This window comes from Peromyscus eremicus, chromosome 16_21 (genome assembly GCF_949786415.1).
Source record: "Peromyscus eremicus chromosome 16_21, PerEre_H2_v1, whole genome shotgun sequence".
In the NCBI taxonomy this organism is placed as follows: domain Eukaryota; kingdom Metazoa; phylum Chordata; class Mammalia; order Rodentia; family Cricetidae; genus Peromyscus; species Peromyscus eremicus.
The window spans coordinates 43,701,135-43,724,278 of NC_081432.1; the positions used below are offsets into that span (position 1 = coordinate 43,701,135).

The 23,144-nt window shown below is 38.6% G+C and overlaps 1 long non-coding RNA gene across 1 annotated transcript in view; it reads left to right on the top strand.

The window, feature by feature from the left end:
• Window positions 1–8,283: 8,283 nt before the first annotated feature.
• The window catches only part of LOC131926036 (uncharacterized), a 64,623-nt gene continuing 49,762 nt past the window's right edge, over window positions 8,284–23,144 (top strand). The window contains exons 1-2 of the long non-coding RNA XR_009383426.1: window positions 8,284–8,441; window positions 11,015–11,416. This is a non-coding gene — a long non-coding RNA (uncharacterized LOC131926036). The remainder of the gene's footprint in view (window positions 8,442–11,014; window positions 11,417–23,144) is intronic.

Here is a 23,144-nt window from a genome sequence, read left to right on the forward strand (position 1 = left end):
TTAAAATTGATAAACTGAGAAGTGTGATCAGTAAAAATATTTTATTCGCCGGGCGGTGGTGGCGCACGCCTTTAATCCCAGCACTCGGGAGGCAGAGCCAGGCGGATCTCTGTGAGTTCGAGGCCAGCCTGGGCTACCAAGTGAGTTCCAGGAGAGGCACAAAGCTACACAGAGAAACCCTGTCTCAAAAACAAAACAACAACAAAAAAAAAAATATTTTATTCATCAACAATGTTATAATTAATTATATGAATCTATCATTTCTCTATAACATCTATCTACATATCTCTTCATCTATCTATCACTTCTTTCTTCCTCAGTCTGTATTTTTACTAAATTCTTTTTAAACCTTCTTTACCTAAGTTTACCTAGTGGTTAGAATGACATGCATTTTTCAAACTTACTTTCCTGATTCTTAATGTGTTGCATTGTAATGTGGTATACTAACAAACGTAATCTTACTCAGTTCTATTCCTATTGTTATAAATAACATGACTTTATTATTTTTTAAAAGATGTATGAATAGTATGTATAGACTCCTGTGAGTGAATAAACAAATGAAAAGAAAGTTGGGGGGATGGCTCTATCAGAAAGGCACTTGCCCAACAGCCATGATACCTGAACTTGAATCCCCAGTACCCACAATGACACCCAGCATTGGCAAGCTCTTAATAGTGCTACAGTGTGTATTTGAAGCTAGGTTCTTGTTATTGTTATTGCCTTGTTTTGTTTGATTTTTGAAAAGGTTTCACTAGATAAGCTCAGGCTGAGGTTAAAACAATTCTCCTACCTCAGGCTTTGAGTGCTAAAATATGTGTGTGTATCCATTACAACATGTTAAGACCTGACTTTATTTAAAATCCTGACAAAATTTAACATATTCTTTTTTATAGACTAACATAATCTTAAAATGGCCTTTGATAGAGCCTAATGAAAAATAAACTGGGCCCTCTGGATAAGTGGGACAGTTGATTAGCTGTTTGGGAGGCCCCCAGGCAGTGGAGCCAGGACTTGTCCTTGGTGCATGGGCTGGCTTTTTGGAGCCAGAGGCCTATGCTGGGACACTTTGCTCAGCCTTGGTGTAGGGAGGAGGGGACTGGATCTGCCTTGGCGGCTGAGTCTACCAGGCTGAGCTGACTCCCCAGGGGAGACCTTGCCTTGGAGGAGGTGGGAATGAGGGGTGGATTGGAGGAGAGGGCTGGGGCGTGGGAGGAGGGAGGATGGGGGAATTCGTGGTTGATATGTGAAATCAAGTTAATTATAAAATAAAAATATATTAAAAAAGAAAAATAAGCTAATATCAAAGTTTCTTAAGGCTCTATTTATTATTGGAATTAGCACTTTTCTTACACTCTAAGTAACTGAGGACAGATAAAAATTATTTGATACATTTTTTTTTGTTTGTTTGTTTTTTTGTTTTTTGTTTTTTGAGACAGGGTTTCTCTGTGTAGCTTTGCGCCTTTCCTGGAACTCACTTGGTAGCCCAGGCTGGCCTCGAACTCACAGAGATCCGCCTGGTTCTGCCTCCCGAGTGCTGGGATTAAAGGCTTGCGCCACCACCGCCCGGCTTGATACATCTTATACAACATACCATAGACAAAATGTTTTATGTAGTCAATGATCAAAAAAGTCTATATTTTTTAATACATCTAAAATTGTAATACTATTTTGAAAATGTCTATTACTGATATACATATTAGTATAATACTTAAAAATAATCTATTTTGTGTAATGTAAGCATGTAACAAATAAATGCATATGCCATTAAAGATTAATGAGTTTGAAAAATGGACATCTGTATGTACATTTCAATTATAAAATATAGCACAGTAATAAGACCTTTTCTAAACCAAAATGAATTGATATTTCCTTGCAGAAATTCTTAGAAACAATTATACAAGTCATATAAAGTGTTCTGGTAAGCAGTCTGGTAAGCTCCTGTTTTTAAGGGATATTGCAGGTTTCCAATAAAATAAATCAAGATAATCAAGTCCCTTCACAAAAACAGAAGTAACATGAAAATTCAAAACAATATGACTCCTCCTCAAAATGACCAATTTCATAGTAATGGCCAACAGTAAGACTGACTTAAGTAAAATTAAAGGTGAAGTATTCAAAAAAATAGTTATAAAAGCATTCAGGTAACTCAAAGGTCTCAAGATAAACTCAAGAATGAATTCAAAGAGGGTACAAATAGTCTCCTGAATTAATTCAGAACACAAACAAAGAGTTAAATGAAATATATGAAAGTAGAATTTAACAATGGAATATAAATACCAGAGGAAAAAAATTAATGTTAGAAATGAAAATTTCAATAAGTCTTAATTAAAATATCAGTGAAAAATCTCACCAAGAGAATGGATTGTGTATAAAACAGAACCTTAGAGGTAGAAGACAAGATAGAAAAACAGAATCATTCAAATAATGTCAGTGATAATTTGTTTTTGAAATATGAAGGGAACATGTGAGTTCTTTGGAACAACATAAAAAATCCTAATCTAAAAATTGTAAGTATAGAAGAAAAATAACAAGAAGGATTTCATGCTGAAGGAAATTTCCACAAATAAGAAAAGTGATGCAAATCCAGACAAAAGGCAAAACAACCACAATTAGAAAGGACTAGAAAATACAACAACAACAAAAAAACTCTGTACAAAAGAAGAAATGAAATTCTGCAGCCATTAGAATGCCACAGTGCTGGGGAGAGGCAGCATCCCTCAAAGGGTGAGAGGACTTCTGCTTAAGGAGACACATACCAAGGGCACAGAAGCAGAATACGTAACTTGACCTAAGGATCTAAATAGATCAAGTACTTGGTGATGAAGTAGTATAACCCAGGTAGCATTGACTGGAGTCAAGGAAGAACTAATGTGCCTTTGGTGGAAGCAGACTGCCCAAGAGCAATGCCCAGTTGTGAAACACATGCTATTCTGGACTCCCTTTCTGCTCTACATGGCAGCTTTCCCCCAGCTTATCCAATCCTCTGGCCCAGTGTCTTAGTTAAGGTTTTTATTGCTATGAAGAGACACCCCAACCACTACAACTCTTATAAAGGAAAACATTTAATGGGTTGGCTTACAGTTTCAGAGGTTTACTCCATTATCATCACGGTGGGATGTGGGGGTATACAGGGAGACATGCTGGGGAAAGAACTGAAATTCCTACATCTTGATCTACAAGCAACAGGAAGTGAACTGAAATAGGTATAGCTTGAGCATAGGAGACCTCAAAGCCCAACCCTAAAAATTAACTTGCCTACCTCAACATGGCCACACCTACTTCAACAAGGCTACACATCCTAATAGTGCTACTTTAACCCTATGAGCTTATGGGGGCCAAGTACATGCAAACTACTACACCCAGGGAAGGTAAATGACCTCTGATAGCAGTGGGCTATTGAAAATACCTGGTAGGAGTTGAGGAGGACAGCTCTACAGAGATACAAAACTCAGTACATAATATGAAATGTGATGGCCATTGGCCATCAGCTGTGCCTTGGCCACAGAATAGAATAACTTCCCTCCCACCGTGGTTTTACTGCAGACTGTATAGACATCCCAGTTGTAGACATCTTAGAGACCCAGTCCCTGATAAAGAAAATGACCCCCTGACCCCCAAATGGTGTAGCTATGAGACTGAGGTTAAAGGTAAGAATAAGGCCAAAGGACAAGTGACATATTCTAAATGACTATGGGCTATCCTGATCCCTGGTCATTGAGGAATCCAGGCCTGGGATAAGGGAAAGTCTCTCCAGGTTTGAGCCAATGGATGCCTCACCAGATAAGTGGAAAATGTGAGTCAGTTTCCAGGCAAATATTACATATATTCCCAAGATAGGTGATTTCTTCTCTTCTGCCAGATTACATCTTGGTTTGAGCTATGTTCACCCCTCTCCCAAGATTTAGCAGGCTGCACATGTGAGAAATGTGGGACCACAGATGGCAGAATGATGTGGACAGCAAAGAGTTTTGTACTCATAGGAAAGAACCAGATGGGATTCCTAACATGAGAGCTCATTGGGAAGAACTGAAAGCTCAGCAGGTTGGGGAGATGCAGTGGGGTGAAAGACTTCCATAGGAGCCCACACCAAGGGCAGGTGGGTGGGTGGAGGCCATATGACCTCATTCCCTGCCCTAATGAACCTCTGTACCTAGTTTGCAAATGAGATATCTAGACATTTCAGAGATGCTACAGTAAATTGTTTTACATCGTGGACTCTAAGAGGGTTTGGCCCCTTCTTGCCCCAGTTGTTCTTAGAGAATGACTTAAGGTGTGTGTGGTGCTGTGTGACCTGTGGGATATCTGTCTCAATTTCTCACATGACAGGAAGTATGGGCAATGAAAGCACATTTGTTTTTTCTACTGGTCTGGGAGGGGAACCAGGCCTGCTTTGTTCCAGGCCTGGGTTCCCCATTGACCCAGGAGGGACTGAGCCTTTGATCTTACCCTCAGCTATCACATCCTTTCTACAGCCAGCACTGAGGCAGCCCTGGACACCTTCCCAGAACCCTGACTCACACTTAGACACAACAGAAAATTCTGACACAACCTGAGTCCCCTCTATTGATTACTTCTCTGGTGTCACATAATTCTGTGGGGAAGACAAAGGAAAACAAACAGAGTCATTTCCAGTTCCTGATCTGGCTTTTGGGCCCCTACCTTTCATCTCCCCTCGCCCCTTCAAATCAAGATTTTGATTGACCTGAAGTATCCCTGGGCTCATTGAACATAGGCTTGAAAACCGTCTGCAGCATTAGATTTCTCAGTGTTAGCCCTTCCCTGACCATTCATCCTCAGGAGACTTCAGGATATGGGGTAAGGCTGGTCTTGGGATTTAGAGGCAATAATAATAGCAGCAGTCAAAGCAGGAGACTTAGTGCCTCATGTCCTCACTGCCCTGTAGCCATGCAATGTGCCAAGGCCTGAAAACAAAGTAACCCTGACTAGGGCTTGAATTACCATATACAAGCCCTACAACTGCTGGGACAGTCTTTGAACTTTGTTTCTTTGAATCAGACCTCCATCTTCCCAGCCTGGGACCACCTACTTGGCTGTATTCCATACTCCTCAGTAACCAGCATGACCCAAGCCCCACTTCCTGTCATGCCCAGTTGGTCTCTATCCCATCCTTTTCCACAGGGTGACCAGTGCTGAATTTATGCATCCTACATAGCAATGGAAAATTTTTACACTCAATGAGGATAAAGAAAAGAAGTCTTAGCATAGACATTCTTGAACATGGTTAATGTCAGTAATGGAGCCCAGGCTTATTAGAGTTAAATTACAGGGGCAGGAGACAGAAAGATGGAATGAGACTGTGTGTGAGGGTCAGGATAGCCAGAAATCTGTAATGACACAGGCCAACTACAGAAACATGCTGAAGTTTTCACCAATGCCATTTGGAGAAGACAAGGACATATCAAGTCACATGAACTGACAAATTCCATGTTGTTGATTGAGTCGGAGATAGGAGTTGTTGATGTGCTGTGAGTTGCAGAGCATCACAATGGGACTGGAGTGACACTGTTCTCCTCTAACTCATCACTCTAATGTCAATGTAAAAGTCTTTGTCCTGTAAGTAAGTACAGTGAGCTCAGTCTGTAAAAAGCAAAACTACTACAGAATTTGAGCACTAAAGTGAAATTCCATGTAAAGTCTAATAACATTCAGCTAGAAGCAGTTACTATACCTGTGTCCATAGCCATACTAAACACAGTTTCTCCAGTCTATCATTTAAGTAAGTTTTATTACTGTTATTATTATTATTATTATCATTATTATTATTTATTATTAACCACAAGGGTGCATGAGACAGATTTGATGTGGAATGTCCACTGTCACACATGTTCCAATACTCAGTCCCCACAGTTTTGGGGACACTGTGTAACCATTGGAGATGACATCTAGCAGGAAGTCTTGAGTGCTGGGAGGAATGAAGGATTGTAAATGTCATGTAACCAATCACATTACACTCCTGATGTTCATGCCACGAGTTATCCCCATTATGTTGCTTTATGTAAATCTGAGGTTAAACAGACTCTTCTTTCCATAAGTAAATCATTTTCAGCTATTTGAAATCACAACTATCAGCTATCACAACTATAGGAAGAATTAGGACAGTTGTTGGGGACAGAATGAGAAAAAAAAAAGAAAGAAAGAAAAAAACCACTGTTGGTTTTGCTAAGCCTTGATTGGTCTATTGCATGTGACATCACAAGGCATCTTTCTGAGGTATGCTAGACACAAGTCCATAAAAGGCACTGCCTGAGGCTGGGTTTTGTCCTCATACTGCAGAGAAAGAGTTGGTTGATAGACAGACAGTTGGACTCTCTTGTTTCTGATAGATTTTGACTTTCCCAACCTGTTTGTTTCAGGTTTTCAGGTTTGGCTTTTGGTATTTGGAATTTATTTATTGATTTTTTATTTTTACAATATGAGTTTTGGTTCTAAAAGCTGGCTGTAGTTTCTATTCACTGACAGAGGTTTTCCATTTTAAAAATCATTTTTTTTCATTACTGGATTTGTTCTCATTCATTTGAAACTTTGGTGGTATGTATGTATCTGATGAGGGTTTGATCACAACTTCCCATACCTGCTGGTACTGCACTCTGGTCATTTTCTTCTGCTCTATTCACTTCTGTGCAGATTGCATGCGACCAATATCCATTATACAAAAATGCATCCCTCTGTGTGAATATGACCTGTGGCAAACAAAAATAATTGTGTTCATGGAATTGGTTGTCTGTAGTAACACTTTCTTTAGTTCCACGTTTTTTTGTTTTAGTTTTGTTTTCTGCCAATGGCATTTAATTCTTTTTCATGGCTGACTATCATGCTCATTTGTGTGGTTTTTTTTTTTTTTTTTTTTTTTTTTTGCTATTTTCCTTGTCAATTTGTGTATGTGGGTTGATACACGTGTTCCTAGTGAAGGAAGCATCTTGATCATGAAGTATGGTCTTTGTAATATGTCATTGAATATGAAGTAAAATCTCTACTAACATTAAGGATTTTCTCATCATGTTAGTCAAGGACTTTGCCAAATATTACTCTTTTTAGGGTGTCTTTACTTGGTTTGAGAACACGGATAATCTTTATCTTATAAAAAGAGTTTGAAAGTATCCCTTCCCTCAATTTTGATGAACCACTAAAATACTTGCATATCATTCCTGTTAGTTCTTTAGATTGCAGAATTTGTCAGTGAATTTCCCTGGTCATATCATGATTTTCTTGATCTGTTGGTTCTTTCAGATTGTTTTCTCTAGTTTTATTTTTCTAGAACTTTAGGTTTTGCATTGATTTCTGTCAGATCTCCTTATTGTATGCGTTTGGGTTTTAGCTGGGAGATCTGGAATTTATGCTACATGCAGGGATCATTATTTCTCTGGAGGGAGTGAGAGAGACCTGGCCAATGTGTAAAAATGTGACACTGTGTGACACCAAGGACTATGCATTGACCTTTGGGAAACAGGGGTGAAGTTGGAATGGATAGCAGTCTTCTCTGCTAAGGAGGTGTGTATTAGTTACCATTCTGTTGAGATAAAGTTCATAAACATAGAATATTAAGAAATAAAGAGGTTAACTGGCTTATTTTTGGAGGGATTAGAACTCATGATGGCAGGCAGAAGCATGGCAGATGGATGGATTCTTGGAGGCATGAGCAAGAAGCTGAGAGTTTCATATCCTCAAACTCTAGCAGGAAGCAGTGAGAATTAATGAAGGCTAGGATTGTTCATCTATACGACAGCCCCAGTGATGGACTCTTGTCACTAAGGCTATACCACATAAAGTTTCTCAAACAGTGCCACTAGCTGGTGTACATGTTTCAAATTTCCAAGATTGTAGGGGACTATTTTAGCTCAAAGTACCACAGTAGCTTTGTTAACAGTATCTCAGGTATGTTGAGCACCTGCTTTCCAGTTTGGAAATTTGTGGAATACATAAAGGTGACGCTTAGCTAGAGCTTTGTCACTGGAGGATAGAGGTCTTCTCATGTGGGCTCACCACCTGCCAAACTACTCAGCACTATATACCATGATGCTCCTACCACCATGGCTTCAGTGTCTCTTGAAAGCCTGAGCAGGGATAAACCCTTCTTCTTCAGAGTTGATTCTTATCTGGAATTTGGTCACAACCATGAAAAACAACTACAAAAACAAACAAACAAAAAATCCAGTGCACGGGTTGCACTACAGAAGCTTTAGAGAAACCAGTCAGTTCTGACAAGCCATGATTGGTCAGTTGCTTGTGGTGACATCACAAGGAGGCATTATGAAGAATGTTGGATACTAGTCCACATTGGGCACAGCCTACAGTAGCAGTTGGTTGCCTACAGAGCAGATGGGTGATAACATTGGTTCTGATAGAATGGAATCTCCAATCTACTGGTTCTCAAAACACTGAGTTTGATTTTCAGTTTGTTGGTTTTGTTTCCTGGTGTTCAGGTATGGTATTTCATATTTTTATATTATTGGTTTTGATTCTAGGTTTTATTTGTGCCTGTATTATCTCTTTCTTCTTTATTATCCAATTTCCTATTTGAAAACTCCTTTAGTTTCATTTTTAAATTTTTTCCTGTTAAAACATCTGTTACTGTATACTACCCATAGCAGTTTTATCATAGCATTCCCATACATGCCTATACAGCACTTTGGTCATATTGTCCTGCTCCGTTTTACTTTCTCCTCTCTATCTCTTCTTTTCACAAACTCTTAGCCTTCCTTCTTTCTCAGGACCCACAGAGGACAAAATATGCCATAGTTTTTGTTTGTGGGAATGGTTTATTTTATATAAAACTCATTCTAGTTCTAGCTACTTTCCTAATACTACAACAGTTCAGTAGTCACTGTGTCTGAGTACAGACTCTTCCCCTAGAGTCTGAATATATGCTAAGCCATGGTCAATTTGCTGATTTTAAATTGTTTTTTTTTTTTTATTTTTCTTGTATTTCTACATCCTTTTGGTTGTTTTGGATCTCTCAGATTTCATGATGTAGAATTCATAATTATAAACTTGCCTCCTAGATCTTCATTCATTATTTTCTTCTAATATTGTGTCCCTGGAATATGTGTGTGTGTGTGTGTGTGTGTGTGTGTGTGTGTGTGTGTGTGTGTGTGTTGAAAATGAACCAAACCTCAATGTCATTCCCTGGGAAGAGGATAGATATCCTTGAAAAGTATTTCAAGATCTTAACATCTCTGGATTGTGGCACATTTTGAGAAATGAAGTGTGCCTACTACCTTCCCACACATGCATGGGTTGCTGTCAAGGTCCTTGAGAAAAATCAACAATGATGTGTGACATCTCCTCTGACTAAACATCCTTCAATTTTTAGAACACAGGAACACCATTTTTCACATGATTGACACACTGACAGTGACTTATATGATCAAGGAGTATGTGGAGGGAGAAGACCTGGAGAGCTGCCTCAGGGAGCTAGGCTGTCTAAAGCAGGAGGAGGTGGCAAGTGTTTTTTCATCAGGTCATATCAGCAGTTCACTTCCTCCACTAAAGACACATCATACACCATTACAGAAAGTCTTAGTCAATGGAGTGGGCAATGCAAAGCTTTGTGATGTTGACATGTCAGCTAAACTTGTAAAGAGGCAGATGTTGGGGAAGGTCTGTGGCACCTTGCTCTATTTAGTGCCAGAGATCTTGGAAAGGAAACCCTGTATGGGCTAGCAGTTGATATATGGAGCTTGGGCATTGTCCTATATGTTCTGCTCACAAGGCACTTTCCATTCTTAGAAACAACTCCTCAGGTATGCACAAGCTCATCATCACCATAATGGGTTACAATTCCCACCATTTGTCAAATCATCATTGATTGCTCTCAGTCCCCACCTGGTACGGGATAATAATAGGTCAGTTCAAGGGATGTCTGTGGCTGAGCCACATTCAAGAACATATGCTGCCTACCACTAAAGAAATCCTTCCTAGGTCTGAGGAGACGGTACTCTACATTGGATAGACCTGTGAAGAAACTGCCATCCATAAAATATAGGAAACTAAAACAACCACAAATATTTTGTAACACCAATTAAGCTGTGGGAGCAGCCCTAAGAAAGATGAGAAACTCTAGTTAAATACAATCCCTACAGACCCTCTTAGCCTCCCTCTCCCCTTGAAAAGGAGAGCCAGTGAACCAGCATTTTAGCATATACAATAGTTGGAAAGAGTCACATTCAAGACGAGGATGTGGAAGGAAAAGGCATGGAATGCAGAAGCTACACCATATACAACCAATATCCTGCCTGGAGATTATTCCCTGTTCAGATAACCCAGTCCTAGAAGGAAATGCTTTGATGGCTGACACCATTAACACTGTTACAGGGGACATTGCAGTTGACAAAAAATTTAGTTGACAGCCTAGCTGGTTATCTCTCCTTCCCAGAGTCAGCCCTGGATGTAACAATCACAGGGTTAAATGAACAGAAAAGGGCTTCTGCATAGAGGAACCATCCATAGGGCTAGACATGCCCAAAGACCAGCCCCCCAGGTTGCACCCACAGCCTCTGGATCCAAGCCACTAGGGGTCGGAAGCTGATGAGCAAGGGAACTACTCATGCTCTCAGAGCACTTTGGTGCTGCCTACTCCTCCCAAGGTGAGCCCTTAACCCTTGTGTAAGTGGATACAAAGTAGTAGAGTACCACTGGAAGCCCTATTGATTTGACCACCACTGTATTTTGATTATGTTATTTTAATATCCTTTGCAAATGACAAATTATAGCGACTCAAAGGACAGGAAACTTGAGATGTTTAGCACATTAGATGGTATAGTTTCACAGCTTCCCCCTCATGAAAATGCTTGGAAAGTTGAGCCACAAGCAGAGAGCAGAGCATGGGGATCAGTAATTGGGAAGGTAGGGAGGAGAGTTTGGCTAAAGAGGACGAAATTTCAGAAGGAAGGAATCAGGGCGAGAGCTATGGCACAGCGGGGCAGTTTGGTGCTGAGTAAGTCCTTTCTCCGTCAAAGTTATTAACTATTTCATGTTTGTTTCTGCTTTGAAGTAGGGGGGTTACTACTTCAAATGGCCTAGCTGAAGGATAGCCCTGGTAAGAAGTGACATCACAATAGGAGACATAATTCCAGGCTTCTGTGTCCCTGCAACCCGGGGAAACAGGGTCCTTCATCCATCCTCCAGCTATTGGGTCTGAGCTGCCAGCCTGCTTGCTCCACTCCTTCAGCTTACTCCAGCCCCAACACTGCTTGTTGGACAGAGAAGTGATCATAAAGACATCTCCCCAGTGAAGATCTACCTCCCAGTTTTTGTTGTGCTTGTAGGAACAGTACCTACAACATCCAAAACAGCTGCCTAAGCAAACAGGAATGATTTATATACTAACCTTAGGTTGCTCATCATCTTAGTCACTTTATCCCCTCTGACTTATTTTGTGAAGAGCTACAAGAACTATGTAAGTGCAGTGGAGGAGGGAAATGGACCATGGGAGATGAAGGGGGGACTAATTGGGAAAACAGGATGGAGAAGAAAAAGGGGAAAATAAGAGATAGTGTATGAGATGAATAGAGTCTGTTCTGAGGAATGTCCTGTCAACAAAATGAGGTTAAAGAGATTATACGTTGGTTTGGGACATGTGGGTCTCCTTTTTGTTGAGGGTGGGGTGGCCACTGGCCCACTAGGGTGAAAGGAACAGAAGGGGCCAGCTGTGAGCTTGACAGAAAGTACTTCCTCTGGGAGTCAGCTTCAGAGAGACAGCTCATTTCATTGTACCAGGGGTAAGGTATGTAAGAATTCTTAGAGTCACGGGTGGGAAGGGCTGATTGATCATAACACAGCACCTAATTATCATATGGGCAGGAAAGAGCAGGAATTATGTGCTGAGTCATAGTGTTTTCAGAGAGCTTTGTGCAGGGTCCTCCTCCAAATAAGGTCAGGCATCTGAGCTTAAAGACCATCTTAAATTAAGTTTGGGCAGAGAAGAGGAAACCCCGATGACAAAGAGAGTTCTCCCATTTTGTGTAGAGCTCAGAGATCAATCTGGACATGGTGGACTGTTACCTAAAAAACAGGGTTCTGCAACAAGGGCTTAGACAAGCAAAAGCAGGAACAAACTTCTCCCGAAGTGCAGAGTGTGAAGGGGCCACGCATGACCAGCCATGAGGAGAAGAGTCCGTGATCTGATGGTCCCCAGCGTGTGTCAAAGGACAGGATAGTTTCTTGGAAATGTCATCCTCTCCAGGGCTACTGAGCAGGTGTGTTGGAGGAGAGGACAGCCCTTTGGTTGGTAGAGATACCTCCTCTTCCTGTCTGACAGAGCCTTTGGCTGATCTGGTAACTTATGTGTCTGTCTTCACAGACTCCTCATCCAGGAATCCCATGATGTCTCCCATCTCATGATACAATAATTTTGCCTCATTTTTTCCACCTAATGGAGGGATTCACAGTTTATTTGAGGGTACTTTTAATATTGTTCTGCTCCAATGGGGCAAGGTAGTTAGGTTTTCCCGGGTCTGTGACCAAGAATTGCCTTATCAAGGCCAGCACCATGGGATGACTTTGTGTCCAGTGCCTACAAGAGGGGGCAGGTTTAGAAGGAAACCTTGATCACCACGGAGCTGTAGATGTCAACCAGGGGTAAAGTGTGGAGCACTGGTTAATGTGATGTTTGAACTGTTCTCTTGGGTACCTTCCTTTTAGGATGCAGCTCCCTTAGTCACAAAGGTCTGCCTAAGAGATAGGGAACCCAGGGTCTGCATCCGTGTACAGCAAGTACCTGATGGTAAGTTTGAGTTCACTATCTGTTTGTCAAGGGGGAGTTTCTGAAGCCTGGACTTGATGTAGCACCATCCCAAGTGAGGAAAGGGAAAACATAAAGAGGCTTATGCCAGCATATCCTCCACAGGGGCAAAATACCGTTCCCTTGTTTTGCTGAAGTGCAGTGGGAGGGAGACTGGGTAACTGCAGAGCTGTGGCTAGAGAGAAGCAATCTAGTCTGGTGTAGTTCACAGCAAGTTTCCATTCATACATTCTGGTTCTAGGCCATTATGGAACAATGTGTCGTAATATGAGGGAAGTGGCCAAATGTTTTTCTCAGCAGTCTAGCATGAAGGTTTTGCTGTCACAGGCCACATTACTTTCTAGAAGACACTAACTGAAGCATCCCATGTGGACAGAGACAAGAAGCAGCTGCTTGTTTAGTGGTGAGAATAAGGTTGGGTTATGGTTTTTCAACTGGGGCAAGCTGTCTGGTTTTTTTGTTTATTTGTTTGTTTGTTTGTTTTTTGCTTCACATCAATGAAGCCAGGGCAGTGGAAGTAGGGGGAGTCCTGTTGTTTTTTGGGGAATAAGGTAAAAGAAGCCAACACCAAGTGATTTTCTCATAATCATTAACAGCATTAAATATACAAAAATAAAACAAACCATTAATAGGTTATGATTAAATAGGAGAAAGAGGTTGAAATTTTCAGAAACGGTCTTTAAAATTATTATTTATTGCCAACTTTGACAAGCTGAGTTTGATCCTCAGGATCCTCCTCCTCTTACAAACAAACACCCCAAAACAAACACCAAAACTAATAAAAAATCAAAATGTTTACAACACAATTGAAATGTGAAAAATACAGGTAGGTGTGTATGGGTAGATAAGACAATGGAGAATATGAAAAGAAATGCAGATGCTACAAAAACAGCAGTGCAATCAAGGAAACACAAATGAAGAATCCATTTATATGGAGATATTTTATTTGTACTGAAATGTGAGTTTAGTTGAATGTTAATAAATAAAGTTGCCCGGGGGTCAGAGCTATTAGAGCCATAGCAAGAGCATGGCAGTGGTGGTGCATGCCTTTAATCCCAGCACTTGGTAGGCAGAGCTAGGTAGATCTCTGTGTGTTCAAGGATACAGCCAACATTGGAGACACACGCCTTTAATCTCAATACCATAGACGACCTGGAGGGCTGTTCATACAGGCAGTGACGAGGCAGTCATGTGTTTGGGTTTACAACCAATAAGAAGGCAGAACAGACAGTCTATATAAAGACGAACAGACAGGAAGTAGCTCTCTTTTGGAGAGGTCTCTTGGCTGAAGAGGCTAGCTGCAGGGTAAGGCTCTTAGCTCTGATCTCTTGGCTTTCTTCTTTGCATTGGTTCTGTGTTTATTATTTAATAAGACGGTTGGTTACATCTACACATTTAGACAATTACCAATGGACTGAGCATAATAGAGAAAGGAATTGATGAACTTGATGTCTATGCAAATTACTCCAATGTAAAGTAATGGAGGAGGAGGATTAGGAGGCAGATGGGGTATCTCAAGCTGTAGAACATGAATGAGATGTCTAAATTATCTGCAGTTTTAATCCTGAAAGAAGTGAGAAAGATGTGGCAGAGTGAGATTGAGAGAAACAATGGGTAAAAATTTATTGGACTCTTTAGCTCCTTCAAACAGCTGTATAAGCTAGTTTTGTGCTTGGGCCATATATCTCAGATGTAATTATTATATTAAAGATGAATGCAGAGGAAATATACCTGTGGGGTTTATAATAAGTGACAGAAGCGGAATCACAGACACTAGTGCTCTTGCTTGACCAAAGGCTTCCTCACTGCTGGGTCGCTTTTGTAGTCCCAGAATGTACAATACTGGGTGAGAAAAGCATCATTAGTATTAGCAGCCATGAAACTTACAATCTATGAGATCAAGCTACCACATGTGATTGCACATTGGTGTCATCTTGATGCTATCTTTTGTTTTTTTTTTTAGAGACATAATTTCTCTGTTTAGCCCTTGCTGTCCTGGAACTCACTTGGTAGACCAGGTTGGCCTTGAACTCAGAGATTCATCTGCCTCTGACTCTTGAGTGCTGGGATTAAAGGCATGTGGCACTACCACAGAACTGCCATTGCTGTTCTTGGGTACAATACTCCTCTCTGACTGGATTTGAGACTTTCTCCACCAGAGGGAGTCCGTACTTGGTACTTTAAATTCACTGGAGTCCATAGATGTGAACTGAATATTGCTGGTAGGTTAAATTGAACTCCTAGGTTGCCTTCTAAATCTGCTTTTCATATTTATAGACAAATGCTACTCTCAACCCTGTACAGCGAGCCTCTCTGAAAACTATAATAAATATAGAAGCTCATAGATGTACAAGATGCTGAGTGAGAATAAGTGTGAGTCAACTGCTCAGCCCAAAATAAGCCATTTACACCACAGTCCCCAAAGTCTCAGGAAATGCTATAGGGCATAGGAGTAGTGGACTGTTGAGTTGGTGGATAAGGAGAAGGGCTGAGAAATATCAACTTTTTGGCAAGACACGGCTGTTCTAATCATAAACTCACAGTATCTGCAGATAACCTTCCATCAATGGCCAGCAATGGGTAGTAGAACAGTTCAAGATGCTCTAACTCTCACTGTTTAACTCTTTACTATGGTTAGATTCAGGGAGCGCAGAACTCAGAGACTTTAGTAGTATACCCACAAGGACTCTGCCAAGCTCCAGTGGACAGTTCTGGTTTAACATTTGCACAGATGGTCCGGATTGAGCTAAATGAGTCACACAGCAAAACTGAAAGTTGTGAATGTGGGAAAGGGATTGATGGAATTGAGGGAAGGTTAGTTGGGAAGACAAAGACACGAGAGAGGTTGAGTGGAGGGGATAATCAGAGTATGGCATATACATATATGAAATTGTCAAAAAGAATCATAAAAAGAAGAGAGTTTTCAAGGTAAATTTTCTATAGGAAAGATTTCTAAAGTTTTAATAAAACATAATAAAATAACAAATACTTAGAATAATAAAAAGCTTAAAGTAAATAAATTGCATTTATTAGGAAAATATAACAAAAATTGGCAGTGAATGGTACTAGCTGTTTTAAGCACTAGATGAAAAAATTATGAATTAACCATTTAATTAATAGGTATTTCACTAATATTCTAATTATTTGGCTTTTATGGGAATGTTATGTGACCCATTTTTATTTTCAAATGTTGTCAGAGAGCTATAACTGATGCTTTGTCTATAAAAATCCTAGGAGTGGACAGAAGTTTTAAAAATTTATTAGAGTAGTCTTAGAGCTGTGGGCAAAGGACAAGTATCAATAAATATTTGATGATTAAAAATGATGATGATAATGATGGCTTATTTAAATCTTGCCTTTCTCTTTTAATACCACTTTTGGAAACCCTACATATCAGGTCACTTTTAAACAAGAGCTTCTCTCGCTTAGAATTCATTACTACATGATTATGGTCTGATATTAGAAAAACCTCATATTTCATTGAAAAAGTCATGAAAATAATTACCATGTTACCATAGAAATTTCTAGAAGAAATTTTCTCAAAATTAATACACACAAACATTATTCTAATCCATATATGTTTATTGCTTTTAGCAATTACACAAATTAATAAAGGCACGTGAAATGAAACATGTAATCAGGGGACTATGTGCAGAGGTTTTGGAACAAGGAAAATTGTTCAAGGTCTTTGTTTTCTGTACTTTATGCTTAAAACTAGCCATATAAGGGCTGATTTGAAAAATGGAAGATATAGGAAAAAAAGAAAATGTTAACATTCATAACAGTTCATAGGTGAGTCAAATTTCTGTTTTGTTGAATGACCACTTCGCATCTTAGGACCTGTGTATCACAATAATTAGTATGTTAAATATTTTCAGAACTTGTGAACTTCACACATATAGGCATATACATGAATTGGCAAATTACTGACTTATTAACACTAATAAATTCCTGGGAATCTATTTCTGAAACATTATTTAGAATTACTGAAATACTACTTAGTTAACAGACTTGGCCATTTCACGTGTTTGAGTCACTTAAAACAGTCAAATTCTTTGAATCTGAGCTTAGCATGGTAGTTTCTGCTACTGAGCTGAGTGGGAAAGGGTGTTTGTTGGCCAGTTATGAAGAATGAATAAGTTCTGAGGATGTATTCTCCAACCCAGGACCTAGTTAGCGATCTAGTATAGCGTGCTTCAAGTATGTAATGAGAATAGATCTCATGATAAGTGCTCTTACCATAAGAGGTTAATATATTAAATGGAGAAAGGAACTCTGGAATTTATGGTGGTGATGTTTGTAATTATGACTGAGAGTTCCAGGATGTATGCATGTGTTCACACTTATCAGCAAGCATACAGTAAATCAGTAAATGTTTGTCATTGTTTCTGTATCAATTAGATGCTATAAAACTAAAATATAAAATAATACTTTTTCTCTTAAGGCTGTGTATAGATCAAATGGACCTGTGAATAGTTACTTAGTCCTAACTATGTGCTTTAGAAATTGTTTTTCAGGAAACTGTTGCAATGAACTAGCTGTTAAGAGCACTGGTTGCTCTTCCAGAAGACCAGGTTTCAACACACATGGTGGTCCATAGACAAGTGTATCTCTCTAGTTCCATGGATCCAATATTCTTTTCTGGATTTCATAGGCACCAGACATGCATTTGGTGCATAGACATGGAGATACAACATCCATATACACAACACCAATTCTAAAACAAAAATTTAAACAAATTATTGTTTTTAGGCTAATATAAATGAGTCTAGAATATTCTCATGTGTGATTCCAGTGTTCATGTGATGCTTCAGCCACAAGAACTTACCACAGTTCACTTTTTAATTCATAAGTCTGACAGTGCTGTTTGATAAACATTTTAAAACTTAATGAAAATAGACTCACACAGAAAACTCTTTGATTGCACACATGTCATTTATTTATGTTGAACATCACAGTTTTTCAACCTAAATGCCTTACCAACAAACAATGGCAAGTTTACTAGGAAAAGAACTTTAGTAATGTATACTGAGCAACATTAAAGACCAAAATGTTTACAGAGGACAGAAACAGATGCCTGACATACAGAGCTTTTCTCCAGTCCCTTCACACTCAAAACAGGACTTGAACAATACAGAAACAATCATATCCCACTAACATTTTTAACGGAGAGTGCAGAAACAGGATGAAAACCTATAAAAAGCAAAAGAAATTCTCCTGACTCTATCACTTTGTCAAGAATGACTTAGAATTAAGAGAGAGTGATGTTCTGAGATGAGAAACTGCTGAAGTGAGGTGTGAATCAATTTGCATTGCATCGTTGACCATAGTAAATATTTGTTGTCTGTGGCTCAGTCTAAATAGCTACCTGGAATTCTTACAGACAGGAGATGAAGCACCCAGTGAGTGACCTGAAGGAAATATATCCTAGCAGTTACTCTGCTCTCTGGATGGTACAGTGTAGCAGCTGACTGAGTTAAGAGGTGAAGGCAAACACAGGAGCTATCACTACTGCTTACTGCTTTCCTTTGCATATTTCTGTCACTGATCTTCCTGCAGCGTTTGGATCAAAGTCACACAGGTGACTCTTGGACAACTGACTAGCTTCTGGGAGTTTGGACACATCAAATTAACTGCAACCCTGGAACCTACTTCATGTGCCTTTCATCCAAGGAACAGGTAGACCTGTTCAAAAAAAAAAAAAAAAAAAAAAAAAAAAAGGAACAGGTAGCCTGGACAAAAGTATAAGAAAAAAACCTGTACAAAACAGTCAACTCCTAATTAAGGAAATTTCAATTACTCTAACAGCAAGTTTCTCAGTATTAAAACATTTTTATAAGAAAGCTTGGGAAGATATATTCAGATTACTGAGAGAAAATAGCTAGACATCAATTTCCTCACAAGTATATCCATTCTTCAAAACAAAACATAAATTACTCTAATCAAAGGAAAATCTGAGAAAATTCTTAATAAGTTGTCTTGACAAGATCTAAGGAAGCTGTAACTATAAGCACAAAGACTGATTATCAGTACAGAAACATTAAAACATACTATTCAATGGAAGAGGTGTATTCATAGTCAAATTAGGAAAATTAAATTTCCATCATAGTGTATGATCTTTACAATCTCTTCTAAGAGTATTAAAATCAGGTCATGGGAAATGGCTCAGTGATTAAGAGTATTCCGCTCTTACTGAAGACTGTGATTCAGTTTCTAGCAACCACAAGGCAGCTCCTCACCATCTTTAACTCCATTTCCAAGGAATCCTAAACCCTCTTCTAGCTTCCAAGTCATATACATGGTATATGGACATACATGCAAACACTCATACACACAAAACCAAAGACATTTTTAGAAAAGTAATAAAAGACTATATAAAATATAACTTCAGTAAATAAATGAGGATATAGCATAAAAGCATATACATTAATGAAAGAAAGTTATAAATTAGAAGAGACCAAAAGTCCAATATTTATCTGTGAACAGTGCAAAATTCTGTTGCAGAAGAATTGTCAGTATAGCCATTCCACTGTGCCAATAAAGCAACCTTGAATCTAGGATGGAGTCAGTAATTGGCTCACCAGGATTAGCCATAAAGTTCTTGGAGAACTTTGCAGGGTAGCTAGAGAGGACAGGAAGAGAACTGAGAGGAGTTCAGAAGGTAATTTCTGGTGCTGTAAGTTCCACAGAAAGTGCAGAGAGGGTCAGCCAATTGCTCTGCTTTCTTTGGGTTCTTCAGATATTTATCTCAATTTTTGACTCCCGAGTTTTTATTTTACTAAAGCAAATTAGGTAATCGTTTCATCTGGCAGCTACAAAATTGTAATCAGCTTAACAGTGTTTTATAGGCACAAATGAAAAAATTCATTAGAAACAGAAATGTGAATGATACATAAGTTAAACTTAGAGTAATGAAATATATTAAACCAACATGAAGTTTGAACACATTTAAATTTGTACCAAATTTATATTTACTATGATTCTCTATTTTAAAAAATGGCATGGCAGTTTTGGAAAAGTCTTTAAGTAATACAACCACTTCCACTGTTTATCATATGTAGTTGCAATTTGCATTTAATTGAAAACCATATGATGGAGCAAAAGACAGTGCATTAAAATGCCAATGTTTTCTGCTGAATTGTGAATGAACAAGTTTCAATTAGGGTAGCAACAGTGGAATAGGAACAAGGAACACAGAAAATATAGCTGAACTTCTTTTGACATCACGATCACCTGATTTTCTTCCTAATTTTAATGAGAGCATACTATTTTGTAGGTAAATGACAAGAAATGAATTTTCCATTTAGTCAGTCACACCATTTTAACCAATGAGAAATATATATGCTTTTCTATGAAGAATATACACCAGATTATATATGTCTATAAAAATGAATGTGCCATAAACATGTTCTATTATAATAGTATATACTACATAGCAGGAATTTCATAATCATGTATCTCAATATTGTATGGATATCCATAATGAAGATCTTAGGCTCACACATTATATATGTGTATATATATATATATATAAAATTTAGAGCTAAGTTGTGACAATTTATGCAGGGAAATGTTTCCTCAAGGGGGAACTTGTTATGTTAAATGAATGCATGTTTGACCTCAACAGTGTATGCATCTCCCGTAGGAAGTGACATGAATATTAAAAGAGGCAAATATTTTTTTCATCAAATATTTTTTTAAAAATTAGCATTATCTAGAAGTAGTGATGTAGTCAAATGACTTTCAATTACATTCCTATTGGTCTGAAATCCTATTATCTTGCCATAGACAGAAAATGACATCACTGTAGCAAACATTTTGGCAAAACACGTTAAACAATTTAAATATAATCACAAAAAATAAGCACACAAATGCATTTTGCATTAATCCCACTTTAGGCATTTGTTTAAAGACAATTATCAGAAATGTTTCAAAATGTATGCAGAAATTTGGCTATTTAAGTATTTTGATAAATTCATTGAGATTCATTCATCATGTTGGAGCTTCATCATGAAATTTTAGGAAGTTATTAAAAATAATCCTAATTAATTAAAGGCAGAGATATTTAGAACATAATTATAATTTATGCTTTTATTGTCACTATGGTCAAATACCTGACAGAATCAACATAACAGGTAACAGATTTACTTTGACACACAGTTCTGAGAGTTTACTTCATGCTTGCTTGATGAGCTTAGGAAGACCATGGTAGCAGCAACACATGGCTGATGGAGAGAACATCCCAGTGGTCAGGAAGCAGAGACAAAAGAGCACACTGGAGTTGAGCATACCATTCAAAGGCAGACATAACATCCATGACTCTTCCAAAGTTCTCATGACTTGCTAATGATGTGTCACCAGCTGAGGATAAGGTACTCAAAATATGATACTGTCAGGAACCATTCACATTCTAATCACAGCATCCTGCTAATGGACTCCAAAGTTTCACAGCTGCCTCATAATGAAAAATATACTTACTCCTTCTCTAAGAGTTCCCAGTCTTCACAGTTCCAACATTGTTCTAAGGTCTAAGTTATCTCTTCATTCTTAATTTTGATCTGCTGTAGAATTAAAAAAAAAAAAAAAGAATGCTACGTTCTTCCATATACAAAGAGTGAACAGAATGGAACAGCAAGTAATGATCAGAATAAGGTAGTACTAACAATGAGAAATAGCTCTACATCCATAATTTGAGGAACATTGTAGTTCGGAATGAGATCCAATATGCATTAGAGTCTCGCCCTCATGGTCTAGCTGCTTACCACCCATATAGCTTCTTTCATAAAATGTCAACTTGATGCCTATGACTTTCCTTGACAGATACCCAACGTTTTGGCATCTCCGTCTTACTGGGATTACTACTGTGTCTTCATTTTAACCCTGTCCTTGTCATCAAGTACTTCTTGCAGGAACACATTGTCTCTGATTACTGGAACTGGAAGTCTTTTTTATACATATATGAATGCAACAACTATTAATGAAAAATGAGACCCTGCATCTAAAAGAGAACAAGGAGAGGTATAGGGAAGGATTTTGAGGGAGGAAATGGAAGAGGAAACGATGTACTTTTAATCTCAAAAAATAAGAGAATTTTTAAAACTCATAACAAAAGTGTCTATATCTCTGTGATGCTTATACTTTATGTAGCTGCAAAGCCAGCATCACATGGATGTCAGCATTCTCTGTCACCAGCTCACTTAGTATTCAGCACCCTTGAAGTATGACCACAGATACCTCTGAGAGTGTGTCTCAATGAACCTCAGAAAATTCTTTGAGTGGACCTGTGCAAAACGGATGCCCCTGGAACCATTTTCACTAAGAGGAAAGTCCTTCTAATAAGTTTATGATTCTATAGTTTTATATCCTGGAACAAGCCACAGTTGAGATCTTGCAGTTCCTAATGTGTCTTCATTTACCCAAAGAAAGACTCTTGAATGTTAATCTTTATCATTTTTCACTTCAAAGCATGTTTGTTTCAAAAACATTTTTTTATTTTTTTAAAAAATAACACATTACTAGTTATTTTCTTTTTAATTTTATGTATGTTTGCCGGGCGGTGGTGGCGCACGCCTTTAATCCCAGCACTCGGGAGGCAGAGCCAGGTGGATCTCTGTGAGTTCGAGGCCAGCCTGGGCTACCAAGTGAGTTCCAGGAAAAGGCGCAAAGCTGCACAGAGAAACCCTGTCTCGAAAAACCAAAAAAAAAAAAAAAAAAAAAAAAAATTTATGTATGTTTGCAATATATTTTGATCTTGTCCATACCCCATTACTTAACTCCAGTTCCTCCAAGACTCTTTAGCCTATCTTCCCCCTAACTTGATACTCAATTTATTATTGTTATTATTTTTATTATTATTGTTATTACTACTCTTAGTAGCAGTAGTAGTAGTAGTAGTAGTTGATGCCCTGACTCCAGTTAGTTTTTACTTTCTACAAATGGTGTGATGCCATCTAGTGGGCCATAGTCACATTCCCAAAGAAAATTGACTCTCCCTCCAGCAACCCATAGGCTGCTAATAGTTCTCCATTTAGGGATGGGTCCTTGGGATCTACTCACCTCCACTTAGAATTTTTATTGGCTTGATCTCGTGCACGCAACCACACATTTCAAAATAAAAAGCAAGACCACAGATGTAGCTTAGTGATAGGGCATTTTCTAGCATGCTCTGTACTTTGTGTGAGTCCCAGGTAACAAAAGAAAAAATACATTTTTAAAATTATTTCTCTTTAGGTCCCTCAGGATGGCTCAGTTAGTAAAAGTCTTTGCACCAAGCTTGATGACCTAAGTTTGAGATCTAGGACCCACATAGTTAAAATAACATTTTCCAGTTGTCCTATGACCTTCACATGTACACTATGGCACATACATTTTCACAAATACCTAC